Raw genomic sequence first — 14271 nt, forward strand, 5'->3', positions numbered from 1 at the left:
GGCCTTTTGTCTGATTGCTTGCACCAGGGGACATTTAATAATCCAGAGAGAATGAAAGGCACCTGTATCCGCTTATATTGAGCCATCTTTCATGAGGGTGTGACGATAGCCAGACATGTGATACATTTGATGTCCTATATTTTTAGTCCTTCTGATAATGGCATGCTGTGGTAAGACAAGTTTCTCTTTAGTTATGCAGAGTCGGAGGGAGGCTGTTTAGGGAAATGGCCTGTTCTTCCTGCAGAGAGGATGGGAGGAATAGCAGCTGGCAGGCAACAGGCAGACACAGCATCTCTGAATGTCATTCTCCCCTATCCGCCCCCCTCCTCTTCTGTCTCCACCTTCTCTCCTCCTCTCAGTTTGTTCTGTATCTGTTGTCTGAATTCATCAGAGAGCAGGAGGCTGCGCTGCCTCCACTACCCTCTCATACCACTCCATCTCTACGACAGACGAAGAGAACGAAAGGGAAAGGGGTAGTGGGCACATGAGGTGAGGGGGTGGAGAGTAAACGGTGGCTTCGCATCCCTCTGCATTGTTGCTAGGCAACTTTTTCTGCATATGACAGTCTTGAGTGACAGCAGACCTCCCTTCAGAACAAAGACAGAAAGTTGAGGGAGAGAAAGGAGAGTGGAGCAGAGAGCAGCACAGAGATAAGCGGTGATTGGGTGAACACAGGAACAAACAGATTACTGAGTTTCAAGCAAAACAAAGCAAATAATAATAAAAAATATTTGACATAATTTATAAAAAGGTAAACCAGATGATTCCAGTCTCCCCACCAAGGTTTCACAAGATAAATCTGAGGGTTCATGAGATAAATAATGGAAGCACAAAATGCATGCTTTTAATTTTGGCTCTTTTCATTTTAATTACAGGATCATTTTACTTCCTTGGACCACTAAAATTTATTCAAATAAACCAAGGAAACTACTCTTTGTTTGACCTGGTCACTACCCATAGCCTGATGCAACTGACACTGACAATGATTGCTGCATCATTTCAATGGATTGCAAGCCTAAAATGTTGGGAACTACAGTTTAAAGACAAAGTCCTTTTGAACACAGTCTGTCATCGTTGCAAGCAGCTTTATCTGTGTTCATACCAGATAAAGTAAACTTAATTTCTGTCGCTGTAATCACACTGCAGAGCAAACTAATGAATTAATTTTTGAACACAACAACAATGCCACTGGCACGTTGAGGATGTCTCCAGCAGTTAAGTTCTTATCCAAGTCTTGTTTATATTTTGCATTTTTGCTCTTTCATTACCTATGAACATGTGATTGGGATCTGTGCAAAACTCCTGAGGCAGAGTACCAGCACTACCACCGCAACCTACAAACTATACTTTGGCAAAAGTTGGCAGACACCAATAGTTCCGGCTCAGCACATTTGTGTGCGCCACAGATGACGTGCTTCATCCATAGGGCACATAATAAGGGTTTATGACAATTGCAGGGGATAAAATTAGCACGTGAATAATAATCACTGGCCAGAAAGCTGCTTTTCATTGGAAGTTTGGCAGAGGAGAGTGCGCTGCATGCCAGATCAGGGGTGCCGCTCTACGGATGTGTGCAGTGGCAGCATGCAGTCAGGAAGCAACGGAAAGTTGACCCTGGAAACCATATTGTTAGCAGCAGTATGGGCAAAATATTGCCAGTGCTTTTAGATGACCATGGAGGATGCTGGCTAGAGAACCGGAAAGCAACATTACAAACAAACAAGCAGTGTAACAAGGGATACATCCAGAAATGTATCAACCTGTTGACATGCTGTAGGTATCCCCAATGAAAGTGTACTACACCTCAAACAGTGGAAAAAAGGAACGTAACAGAATATAAATACTAAAATAAGAATATATTTAAGAAAAAAGTTTTTTTCAGAGTGAAGTCCGTGGCCATCTGTAGCATATGTTCCAGTACAGCAACTTCCTCCTGTAATTAATGAAGTTCTCCAAAGGGAAAAGTCTGATTAAGTTTAAACTCCTCTTATTCTCCACAGGCCGTGTTTCCAGAGTTCAGAGAGAAATGGCTCCAAAAGAATTCCTGAGAACTAGGCGACCCTGTTTTGTCATGCAGCTGGCATCTCTTTTAAGGAGTCACTTTCAAAGCTTTTCCCCTACAAGTGGCATCAAAAACATCTGTTCCCAGGGCAGCCACCCACATGAGAGACTGCCCAGTCCTTGCAGGATGGCCTGCAGATGTAGGCATAATCCGACATGCAAATGTACATGTAAAATCCCAGACAGCCACAACGTGACAGTTAAGACAACAATATGCCAAGAGTCACAAAGGGGAAAGGAGAGGAAAACCTAAAAGACAACAGAGGAGAAAGACAGGGACTGAGAAATAAAGGTTAGAACTCAAGGTAAAAATGAATCAAATGTAGAATGGAGAGAGGAAAAGAACCTGAATACCAAGAGATGATAACTTATAGAGGAACTGGAATACAATAACTAATAATTCTGAGCCAGTGTCTCCTGGCTATATTGCAGGATATGCAGTGGTTTAAATCCGAGGCGGAAGACCAATTTCACCTCCATCCTGTTCAAAGCAGCAGCGAAAGGGCCTGGTAATGCCTGATGAAGTAGTAGCAGCACAGCTATATTAAGGCTATCATGTCCAGGGTGTATGAGATGCCTTAAATGTGCACTCTGCTAGTGCTGAGAGCAGTGTAAAACACTGTACATCATTAAGGGAAGAATGCTCAAGTACTGTCCACGGCCCTGTAAAGAGACTGCTAGTGGGGGGAGAGTGGATAGAGGGAGGCAATGGGAAATGGTCTGAGTTATTTCCATTCCCTCAGCCCGTTTATGGAAACATTAAGGGAGCAAAGTTCAGTTCTCACGGAGGAGGAAAAGATTCGGGGATGCAAGTAAGAGTGGGAGACAGGAGAAAGTGAGGGAGGGAGTGAAAGAGAAAAAGGAGGAGGGACTGTAGAAATGCTGCTTTTAGCTGTTTTCTCTGGAAAAGACCTCGCTCTGTGTGTGTCCTTCATTGTGTGGTTCTCCCTCTGGCAAAGGCCACAAAAGCCTCCATTTATCTATCCTGAGCATCTAGCCTTATTGAGAAAAGGCCATGAAAGGCGGGAAACCATCACGTGTGCCAGGGTGACATGGCTTTTCCCTCCTTAACACTTTAGTCTTGCACCCAGAGCGCACCCAAAACAATCTCCACCGCAGTGAGGGATTACTCCTGCCGACAAACGGGAAAAAAGAGGTAGTACATCTGTTCTATATATTTGCATTTCTTTGGTTGAGATCACAATACACCACTTGACTCGATGGAAAGCGAACATTCTCAGTCAGGCGTGAGAAACCCACCCCATCAATGAGGCCTTTTTCCACCCTTTCGTTTCTTTAACAAGGGTAACAGCACATCACAAGGAGCAGCTTGCACAAAACACAATCTGTCAACTCGGAGGCAGACTGGGCTGGTTTATTCACAATTCGCTCTCATCAGTTTCTACTTACTCAGTGTTCTTGGTGGTAGAAAGGCGACCAAGTGCAATTTTAGGACATCGCAATGTGTCCTATTCAGCAATCTGAAGCTCTAATTGCAGAGTGAGAGGAATTTTCTACATCTCTACCATTGAGGCACAACAGCTGCAGCTGGCATGGCATGCAGTGGGTGTGTTTAAGGGAGGTGTGGTGGCTAAAAGGGTGTCAAAGACTAACCACCCACTGAGAGGCATCCACACATGCGCACCTACGTATAAACACACATAAATGCCCACCGCATTACATGCACAGACGCTCACGTGTTCACAATCACACAGAATGCTTCTGTCTTCGTGCACAGATTACTAACATCAATGATATGCCAAAACATCAGGGGAAATACTGCACTCGAAAATTTTTTTCCCTATCTACTGTCTACTGTCACTCATCAGCACATCCTCTCTAAACCATCTCACTGGTTTAGAGAGGAGTCAGCTGCCATAAACAAAAAGCTTCACATACAGTACATACACACATCCCATTCCTCCAATCAACTGGTTATCATCATCTCCTGCTAAATATCTGTGCACACACCCAAACATACTGTATGTAATCCATAAAAAAAGTGTTGACAGGAGGAAGAGACATGAATGCTCTTTTTTTGCCCGCATCTTCTCTATTTTTGTTCCCACCTCGTTACACCAACATCTTACCATCCCCCTTCCTGAATGCTAAATGGGGAAAAGTGTCCAGGGAGATGACTGCGGATGAATTCTTTCCTTCTATGAGGAGCCAAGTGCATTGATCTGACCTTACGTGAGGCCCCCCGGTGATCAAGTGACCTTTGACCTTCAGAACTGATCGAGGCCATCGATCTGATGAGGTGCTCTTATGAAGGGGGGAGGGCATAGAAAGAATGGGGCGTGGATGAAACACAAACATCCCAAAAGTCATAAGAAGTACAGTACTGCAGCATTTCCTCCAAAGAGACCTCACTGGTGATTACACATGGACGTCCTTTGGCATTAATATTTATGAAATTCAGAATGACACAAAAAGAGCTGGAGTTGGATTCTTTAATGCACTTCCACCTCATTCTAGCAGAGATCAGGCACAAGATGAAAAATGTGCGCAGGAAGGTGTCTGTCCTTAATCACAGAGCTGGCCAGACTCTACAACAGCATCCCAAATAAGCTCAGATTTCCTTATTCCTCACTTCCTTATCTCTAAACTGCAGCAGGCTCTGAAGAATGTCACCAAGATGGCAGCATTTGGAGAGAACACCAGGCGCTGGCAGCTGTACAACATGCACTCAGGGTCACCAACTCGGCAGAATCAAACGGAAAGTCTTCCTTTCATTTACGTAGACTGCAAACGCAATGTTATACCCAGCAGGGTTTGATAAGACGGATGACACCCACAGGCTGTTGCTATAAATAAGATATTAGTCAACCTGCTTGTTTAATAAGAGAGACAGAGTGCTTTAGCACTATGCATCTGACCTTGAAATAGCATTTCAGAAATATGAAATGTTTGAATTCTCAGCATTACTATCACCCCTGAGAAAGCACAGTTAGTAATATCATTCAATGCTAAATCAATAACAACCAGTCTTGCAATATAAGGGCTCCCTGGGGCAAAATCCTATCAAGCAGAGGCTTAAGGTTAGGGGGTGGGCCTTTTTACAGTGTCCGTGGCAAGGAAATGCTCCCAAACCCACATTATACTCTTGACCAGCCACGGTCATGTTGTTGATTCTGCAGTGCAACAACCAAAAGAATGGTGCAGCAGCAGTCCATGAAGTCAATGAACAGAGCAACATGGACGAACCAGGGAACTAGCTCTGTCCGAGCAGAGTCTGGGGAAATGCAAGATGTCTCCTCAGGGACCCGAGACTTAGACCACCTTTCAGTGAAAATTAAACAAAATGACAGGAAACAATTAACTGGCACTTGTTTCTCTCTTTACCTCCCCCTAGAAAATGTCAAATGTCCCCACCTGAGAGAATGGATCTTTGTGTGGGACCTGATGAGAGTAAGTGTGTTTACATGCATTTAACTAACCTGATTATTGTTAGCTTTCTGCGGTAACCTTGTTTAGAGTCATTTAATGAAAAACTGTTTCCTTAATCAAGGAGGGGATTGGGAGAAATCTGATTAGAAAGATTTTTACTGGAGAAACTTGAATTCTTGGCATTTGTACACTTAACCATTGGAGTTTTACATAGTGAATGTATGTGCACGACTAAGACCTTAGACAACAAAGCACTACTGGAGGAAAAAGAACACATTTTCAACTTTTAGTAATTATATTAAAGTATCGAAGTTGGGAGCTTTTTTTGAGCTCTGACCTTTGGTGCTTGTGTGCTCCTCCTACACACAGGTTATTTTGACACAGATAAGAACAGTGTAATTATACAGCTGCTCCTGTGGTCAGATACAGCACCTGGCTGTGTATCCAGCAGTTGTGTATTCATTATGTTTTGGCCTGGGCCAATAAAGCTCAGTGCTGAACTGTATGTGGCTCTACCGTCCTGTTTACATTTCAGAGAGGTTCCACAGGCTTCCAGTAAACACAGCCTGGGGAAGGTAAGCACTGAATGAGCACACAGTGTGACTGTTAGGCATTGTAAGAATTACTTATACAGAGACCTCTTGTTAGGATCCTTACATAGTGTCTGGGACAATGTTTGCCTGAATGTGTTATGCAATCTCCTTTTCCTTTGCTCCTTCTTCTTTTAAGGCAGTAAAGCCATATAATGGCTAGCATTCAGCATCAAATGTGTTGCCCCTCTAGCTCTGGATCCCACAGCATCCCACCCCCTATGGCTAACTTCCAAATATCCACAGCAGCTTTCGATGCACTTCAGTGGAGAGGAGGAAGGGAGCAGTTGATCTCCTCCACACTGACAAGACAGTGCGATTACAGAAGCAAGAGAAAAGAAAAGAAAAAAAAAAAAAAAAAAAAAAAAAAAAAAAAAAAAATCAGGCCACTGTCACTCTTGATCATTATCCTCAGTCAACAGCCTTTACAAATCACATAAAAGGAAGGCCAGTCAAACTGATGCAGCAAAGAAAGAAGAAACAAAAACAAGTGAGATGGAATATACGACTTTAGCTTCAAATTAGCTCTGCCTGGCTGGACCAGTGCCCCTTAAATGCATCATACTGCTGCAGAAGCCCTGACTACAAGGAAAGGCCAGGCCGATTGCAAGCCCTGCACAGTTCAGCTCCTCTCTGCTTTAGCTTTCCCTTCCGCTCTGTGTAAAAGGATTTCCCACACACACCGGTAACTCCAGTATCTCAAGCTAGTATAAAATACACTACTATGTCTTGGCTAACACAAAAGTTACAAGAATAGGCCAAAGGCAACATCATGTACAGGCATTTTTGTGCCTCAGCTAGTGGATACAAAGGCTACATAGTAATGTCCTGGTTTAATGGTGTGCATAATTCAAAAGCACAATAAGAGCTGAAATACAAAAGACAAAATATTTATATTTCAAGGATACTGACAATAGTATAAAGTTTATTTTGACCAAATGTAACTCTAGAAAATGAAAAAACCTTCTGGGAAGAATGCTTCAGCCAACACTTAAAAATATGTTGACAGCTTGCCGCTGCTGTCAAATGAAATAATAACACAATCAGAATAATGCATTGCATCACAACACTTTGAAAAACACACTGAAAATGAAACTGCAAATAGCCAAACTTTTGTTATAGTACAGGGATTGCGGGAATAACCCAAATACTGTACATCCAGTAAACTAAACTCATTATCATGTGATTTATGGGCCAGTGGAAAAACAAACAAGAATAACATCCTTCTCCTAATAGTTTCGTCAGTGCTTTTAAACCAACACAATGACAGACTACAGACCATGACAAGACTTTCTAATTTGTCTCATGTCAGTGAGCTGGCAACATGAAAGGAACCAACAGAACAAAAAAAACCAGACAGTTTCTCACAATTGATAAAGTGCTTTTTAGGAGAAATTTCCTTCCTGTAAAAAGGCTGATACCCAGAAAACTTGTACATTCCCATCAGAACTGCACACAAAGCAGAACAGGACATCTCACAATAATACCAAGCAGCCAGCTAAAAAACAGAATAATAAAATATCCCTCCCATGTTTCTCTTATTCTTACATCCTTATACTCTCTACACATTGGGGAAATACTGCTTAAAGAAATTGTCTTACAGTGTACAGTTTAATATCTATTAAAGCAACCCTACTGTTCATGCAGGTCAAATTGAATTTCGACAGAGCCTCATGCTCAACAACAGTGTGGAAGCATTGCAGTGCACTAGTGAGGTTAAGTGAAGGATACTGGCTCCACCAGCAATGCCTCAATGACTCTCTCTCACGCAGACACACAAACACACTAAAGCTGAGCACTTTATGGCACATCTGTCACGGCTCTGCTCCATTTGACTTGTTAATTACAATCAACCTCTTTCAGAAACAAGTAAGCGCACTTTTATGCTTTAAACCAACTCATCCAATGGCTATTTGCTCCTTGACTTACCCTAGGTCGATTTGACAGTCAAGGGCGCAGATGTTTACATGGGGAGTTTCTTGCAGTATTGGCCTAAATATCATGAACACAGGTCCAATTTACTGTACCTTCAAGGACTACAACATGAATAATATTACATAAATAGATATTATGAAATAAATAATCCTATGAATAAATACAAGAAAAATTAACCAACAAAATGTGAAATAATTCCATCCATCACGTTCCACCATCAAACCCAACTCACTATTTATTCAATATTTTATCATTCTTATGGGCAGGTTATTAGTTGAGGGGTACAAGGTGGAAACATATTGGAAATGTATCAGTTCATTTGTATATTTTTCTGAAGTAATACTTATGCTTAAGTATTTTACACCTCTTTTTGTTATCTAATATATGTCATTTTAGTCATTTGTCATTTGAGTTCTACACCTGTCACCAATACTTTAATGGAATTCAGTGAAAGACTAGACAGTATGGACTCTGGCTGTATCACCGACACCCAGTCTTGTCTGCCTATTCAGACAGGCCCTTTCTTTTTCGCTACAGTAGGAAGGAGGTATGCACACCAGCACTAAACAAATCCCTTCTTATCTCTCATTGGAGGCTAGCTGTGACCACAGAGGTCAGTAGTCCCGATTGTCTGGGCCTGCTGAGGGGAACACAGACTGTGTTAACCTCATGGGTCACGACTGGTCCTTGGACTCAGTGGCCATCGGGTTAATGACTGGCCAGTGCTCATTCTCTCCATTGTGGCCCAGCGACAGACATGTAGACAAAACATGTAGGGAGAGTCAGCAACTTTCAATGGCCTTTTCCCCAACACTCCCCTCTATGGACACTAATGAGTCCCTAAGGGAACAGGAGGTCCTGACATAATTCATCTTGGCAAGACACATTTCCCTATATGCTCAACTAGTGCAAATCCATAATGCATGAAAATTATGTTTTTTGGAGTGACATTAAATGATTGGCTCGGTGAAACAAAGAGTGATCCTCCCCTGCTCATAGATCTGACGAGGGGTATTTGCTCTGCTGACCACTGTGCAGAATTTGTTGTGAAAGAATAAGCCCTAAATAAAACCTTTGTGCGTCCAGAACAACAAGACTAGTACATTTTGTGCAAAGCCAGAAGGCTGTGGTTTGCATCTATTTTGCTGTTTGGCTCTATGATCAATCCGCAGGTTTAAATTTTCCATTATTTTAAACCACTGTGCTTAATCAGTGGCGTGAGGTGAGTAAAGGCAACAAAAATCTTTATTTTCAACATCTTCAGTACTTGTGATGATCATTGTCCTCATCTATAAACTGAGATAACCCACGTTTCACCATTGTGTCTGAAGATCAAAGAGATTGTCTAGAGGATTAATGATTTTTTTTTCAGGAGGAAAAATATCTTGCAGTTACATCTGTCTTGACTGTCAGGGCTACATCTGTAAGCCACGACCATACGGTAAAGATCATATGTATCTCCGTCTGTCAGTCGTGTGTGTAGGATGGAGCTTATAGTCCAGAAAATCTTGTGGGGTTTCAAAAGGTCATCATTAAACAGTAAGGTCCAAGCTGGTCTAAGCTGGTTATACGATGATGTTTTCATTACCAGTGACACAGTAGTAATATCTAATGTAGGGATATATTGCAATATGTCATTGCTTGTTCACCATCTGCAATGTAACAAAAGTATTCAAAATAGCTGTAATAAGGATGTGGGGAAGCATATATCATCCTTTGCTCCAGCTGAAGTTATCAGATGCCAAATCTTTTCCATTAATGGTCTAGCAATGCATGAACAGGCAGTTATGGGAAAGTTGCACATCAGAGGGCTCAAACCTTTAACCTCCTCCTCCTGCCCCCACATCTCACCTCCTCCTCAGACCCTCAGAAGCTCGGCTGTGTGTCGGCATAGGTTGACAGTGTCGTCACCAGCAATACCACGATCAGCATTTGACTTCTGTCATTATACCGTCTGCTCCCTCTAGCCATGGCACTGCTTTTTCGCACAAATGTGCCTGGCACGACAGCAAGCCACTGGATGAGTGGCAAGCAGGTGGAAAATTAAAGAGCAGAACAGATACGAGATGCACCAGGCACAAAGGATGGGCTGGTGTAGCAGCTATTTTAGCCAATTGTACTGAAATAATAGCATTTAATAATACCATTAACATTTACTTTTGAACGGGATAACCATAAAAATGTTGAAAACTGCCACATTCCTCCTTAAAAACCACGTAAAGTGAAATGGAAAAATCTCTAAAATGCCATTAAATGGCAGGCATTACATCTGACCAAACACATCATCCATCTGCATCTAATCTACTGTATCTACTATAAGGCCTAACCACATCAGCGACCTCAGTGATACATCTACTAGACACAAATAAATAAACGAGCAAAGTGGCACGATCCACATATGTCCTTAAGAAACGCACCACAAGCCACAATATCTCATCTGTGCATATCGCATAAAGAGTGGAAATACAGTGCTGTGAAGGGCTGCTGGCATCTTCCTGTGGGTCCCAGAGACGCACGCTGACATACGCCAGCGCCTGAGCAAGCTGTTAAACATGCCATCTTGATGCCATTACACTGATTACACACGAGAAGTTGTATAATGTGCGCCTCAGGCAAAAACTATGAACGACCCTAAGAGAACCCAACACACTGACCTTGAAGCAGTGAGAGTGTCAGGATCCTTTGGTAACCATGTTTCAGCCCTCCTCAGATAATCATATGAAAGGTTTATGGCTAAATTTTATTAACTAAATAAACTAATTGGAAGCATTGCCTGCACTGATGAAACAGATAGTCTAAGCAGCTTTTACATGAGTGTCAGTGTTACAAATCGAAGTGATGCCCGAAATCAAAAGAGGCACTTTTTTCAAGGCTTTGTCTGTACTGTATACATGGTGAACATTGCTCAGTAAACCACACACATCCACCACAAACAGGACCCTAGTGGAACAGGGATTCAATTCATAAAAAACATTAACCTAATGATGGCATCTGTGCTTTCCCTAACAGTGATGAGTGGGCTTAAATCCCTCCATAAATCCAGACTGCAATCAAAACAAAGGCTGACAAAAAGACGAAGAGAAAGTCTGGCTCTCACAACAGGAGCAGGCAGCATGTGATCCCCTGTCTGCTGGTTGGTTGGTTTTGAAGCAACAGGATTTGGCTGGAGAGGCCTTTTGTGACTCCTGGCTAGCAAGCCAGCCAGCCGCCTCAGCTGGTCAGCCCGCCCAGACCAGACCAGGTTGCCTGATCCTCGTCACATGCATGGGGTGTGGGATCTGTTGGAAAGGGGCACCACATGCTTTTTCATGCTTCTATGGTAATAATAAGGAGAAATGAATCATCCCTAACAAATGTGATCTCAACCTAAGTCCTTTAACAGTTTTTTTCCTTCTGCTGTTCTCCAAATCATGACTAGTCACCACACCGGTAGCAAAGCACCGTGGGAACTGAGACAAAGAAGGGGCCAGACCAGGAGGTCAGTCAGTGCACAACAAGAGTGAAATCAGCCACTACTCTTAAGTCATTTCCCAAACCTACAGAAAGACCCCAAACAGCTGTGTGTTACGGTAATATCTTTACAGGCAATTTCTGTGTCACAAACACAACATAACGGCTGTAACTCTAGTGGGGCGTCTCCAAGCCCTCTAGGCCAGAAGACATCCCAAACAGCTCTGCAAGAATAACAAATGGATATGGCCTGTGGGCATGTCACAGGAAGCCGTTTCTCTGCCAAACCTGACAGGTGCCTTATTGTTCAGCTGAGCACACATTGTGCACATAACTTTATTTTGAAAGACATATCTATCCGGCTCAATCACCAATTGTCTGGTTAGAAATGCACAAGGCGCTTTTAGAAATAAATGATAATATATTTCTTCTTCAGGGCCCTCTCTGCACTCTCTTGATGGCAGAATACAACAGATCTCTATTCCAGCTAAGATTGAAAGATTTTCCTTGGCACTGTCAAGCCCAGAATCAAGTGAAACACTCTAAATTGAAGATCATATAGGTTAAGTAATGTATGCAACTACATCATGAGGAAAGGCATGAATCCAAACGCCATTAAACAAGTTTAGATAAGATACATTTTTGCATGATGACAGAGAAAATGAGCAGATTAATTGGGTTGTTTTTCGCTTTTGTCCACAATAATAGAAAATTCTTCACACACCCCTTAAGATGTCTTTATGCTCATTAAGGAGAATGGTCAGTTGAAAAATTGCCTGCCTGATGTGCAGACCTATGACAGCTGGAGTTAAGCCAAACATTTTTGGTATTAAAAGGAAAATACGTTAAATGTTACACCAGGCCATGAACATAGTCGAGCCATCTTAAAACACTACAGTGCCTTCTTAGTTCAGCACAGCCCCAGAGAAAACTAATCTTTCCTAGACATAAAACCCTGTGAAAAATAATGGTGTCTTATTGATTTTAACGCTCCAGGAGCAGGGAACTCTCTATGCTTCATCTGTTCAGATGGGAGCTGTGAAGCCAAAAGGATATAAATCAAGCGCACTGAAAATTAAGCGATGGAAACTCACATTTACACCTCAGATTCACCTAGTTGTTTTGTCTGCAGCTAGCCACCAGCAGAGGAATGGCCCTATTTGTTTCCCTTTATTGGAGTTTTAGTTATTGTGGAGGATAAACTTCCTGCAGGAAGACAGCAAAGAATATGGTACAGGAAGACAAACAACATTTCCCTGGTTTACTCTCTCAATAGAGCATACAGTGCAATGTATGATGAATACAAGAGCAGCCAGTATTAAAGCAAGATTGTACACGCTGTGTACAAGCAGACTGTCGGATATTATTTATAGAAAATCCAAATAACTCTGATGCTAGGGGAACTTGTTCTTTGTCTGGACATACTGACAAGCTCCCACCGCTCCAAAAAGTGAAGTACCTCCAAAATAAACACATAATACAACAGTAAAGCACAGTGGGTCGTGTGATTTGCTTTGACCATTTCTTACATAAATAATAAATTATCACACTCTGAGCTTTACAGAAGAATTTAATAAGGCCTTTAAGGCTATAGCTGTGGTTTTTTTACCAACAGTAAAAAACCACAGCTTTGTTTGTTTGTTTATTAGGATCCCCATTAGCTTTTGCATAGCAGCAGCTATTCTCCCCAGGGTGCACACAGGAGTGAAGGTTTTACTACCCATGACCAGTTGAACAATGATGCCTTTATCGCCCCCCACCGTTTTCATGGAAGCACTCCACTAAACAAATTCATTCAAAAATATTCCTGTGCAAATCAAGTCCAGGTACCCCCACCCCACTCCCAGCGCGCGCGCGAGCTCACGCACACACCACCACGACCACAATCACCAAAAATATGACGTCAACATGTAGTGCCATTAACAGTAAAAATGATTGAAAAATTAATAGTGACATAACGCTGACTTCAGGAATATGAATATAAAATTGGATGTATTTTGCACTTAATTCGGTCTATATGTGGTGTATATATTCCATGGTAAATAAACAAACAGGAGTCTAGTATAAGTTAACAGCACCATTGCTCAGGCATACACTTTATTAATAGACACAAATATAGGCTATAGATAGGCTACCGCTGAAACACCATATCCTCCGGCTCATTTATGTTTGTCGTTCAAGTTACATCTTCTTAGGTGGCTGCAAGTAACTTTATCCTTTGTGTTCACTATTACCATCGATGTGCCAATGGGTCTCTACGCCTCTCGCTACTCTCACTTTTAGCTACAGCCCTACTTTTGACTTTTGTTGCTCGGTTCAGGGGGAGAAAAAAAGACATTCGGGTCTTACCTTGCAATGTGAGCGGTGTCCTGACCAGGGTCGCGAGATTGGTAACGCTGTTAGTTATCCTTTTGGGGGGGGGGGGGGGTAAAACCAGCAGTATCAGTCCTAGTCGGTCTCACATCTCACTCTTTCGGTCTCAGCCTCCAGACTGAAGTAGCTCTGACCATAGCGATATCCATCCAGCACCCTTCTCCTGTGATGACAGCACGCAGGGAAAAAGGCTCCGCCCACCCTACGCTGGTGCAAACTCTCTGCTTTTCGCTCCTCTCTGCTCTGACAAATCGCTATCACAGGTCTGTACGTTGATATTCAATAGGAGACAAGCAGACTGATGTCAGCCACAGGTTAAAGGCGAATTATGAACTTGCTATGTAATCTAAGCCCGGTGGCCCTGTTCACCACAAGACTGTTTATCTACAATCCAAATAAGCCTACAGTGGCACCATCTGGTGAACGGCAGAAAAGTTGCTCTCCTAGACTCTACCTGATAAATGATCATCTC

At 42.4% G+C, this 14271-nt stretch overlaps 1 protein-coding gene across 6 annotated transcripts in view; it reads right to left on the reverse strand.

The window, feature by feature from the left end:
- LOC120796233 (signal-induced proliferation-associated 1-like protein 2) overlaps positions 1 to 14234 on the reverse strand; it is a 79119-nt gene extending 64885 nt beyond the window's left edge. For 5 of the 6 annotated variants that reach the window (XM_040138778.1, XM_040138777.1, XM_040138776.1 and 2 more), the window contains exon 1: positions 13776 to 14233. The gene's annotated coding sequence lies outside the window, so the exon portion shown is untranslated. Of the gene's footprint in view, positions 1 to 13775 lie in introns of all 6 variants that reach the window. The other variant, XM_040138780.1, reaches the window with a different exon arrangement.
- Between the last annotated feature and the right edge of the window lie 37 nt (positions 14235 to 14271).

This window comes from Xiphias gladius, chromosome 11 (assembly GCF_016859285.1).
Source record: "Xiphias gladius isolate SHS-SW01 ecotype Sanya breed wild chromosome 11, ASM1685928v1, whole genome shotgun sequence".
NCBI classification, from domain to species: Eukaryota; Metazoa; Chordata; class Actinopteri; order Istiophoriformes; family Xiphiidae; genus Xiphias; species Xiphias gladius.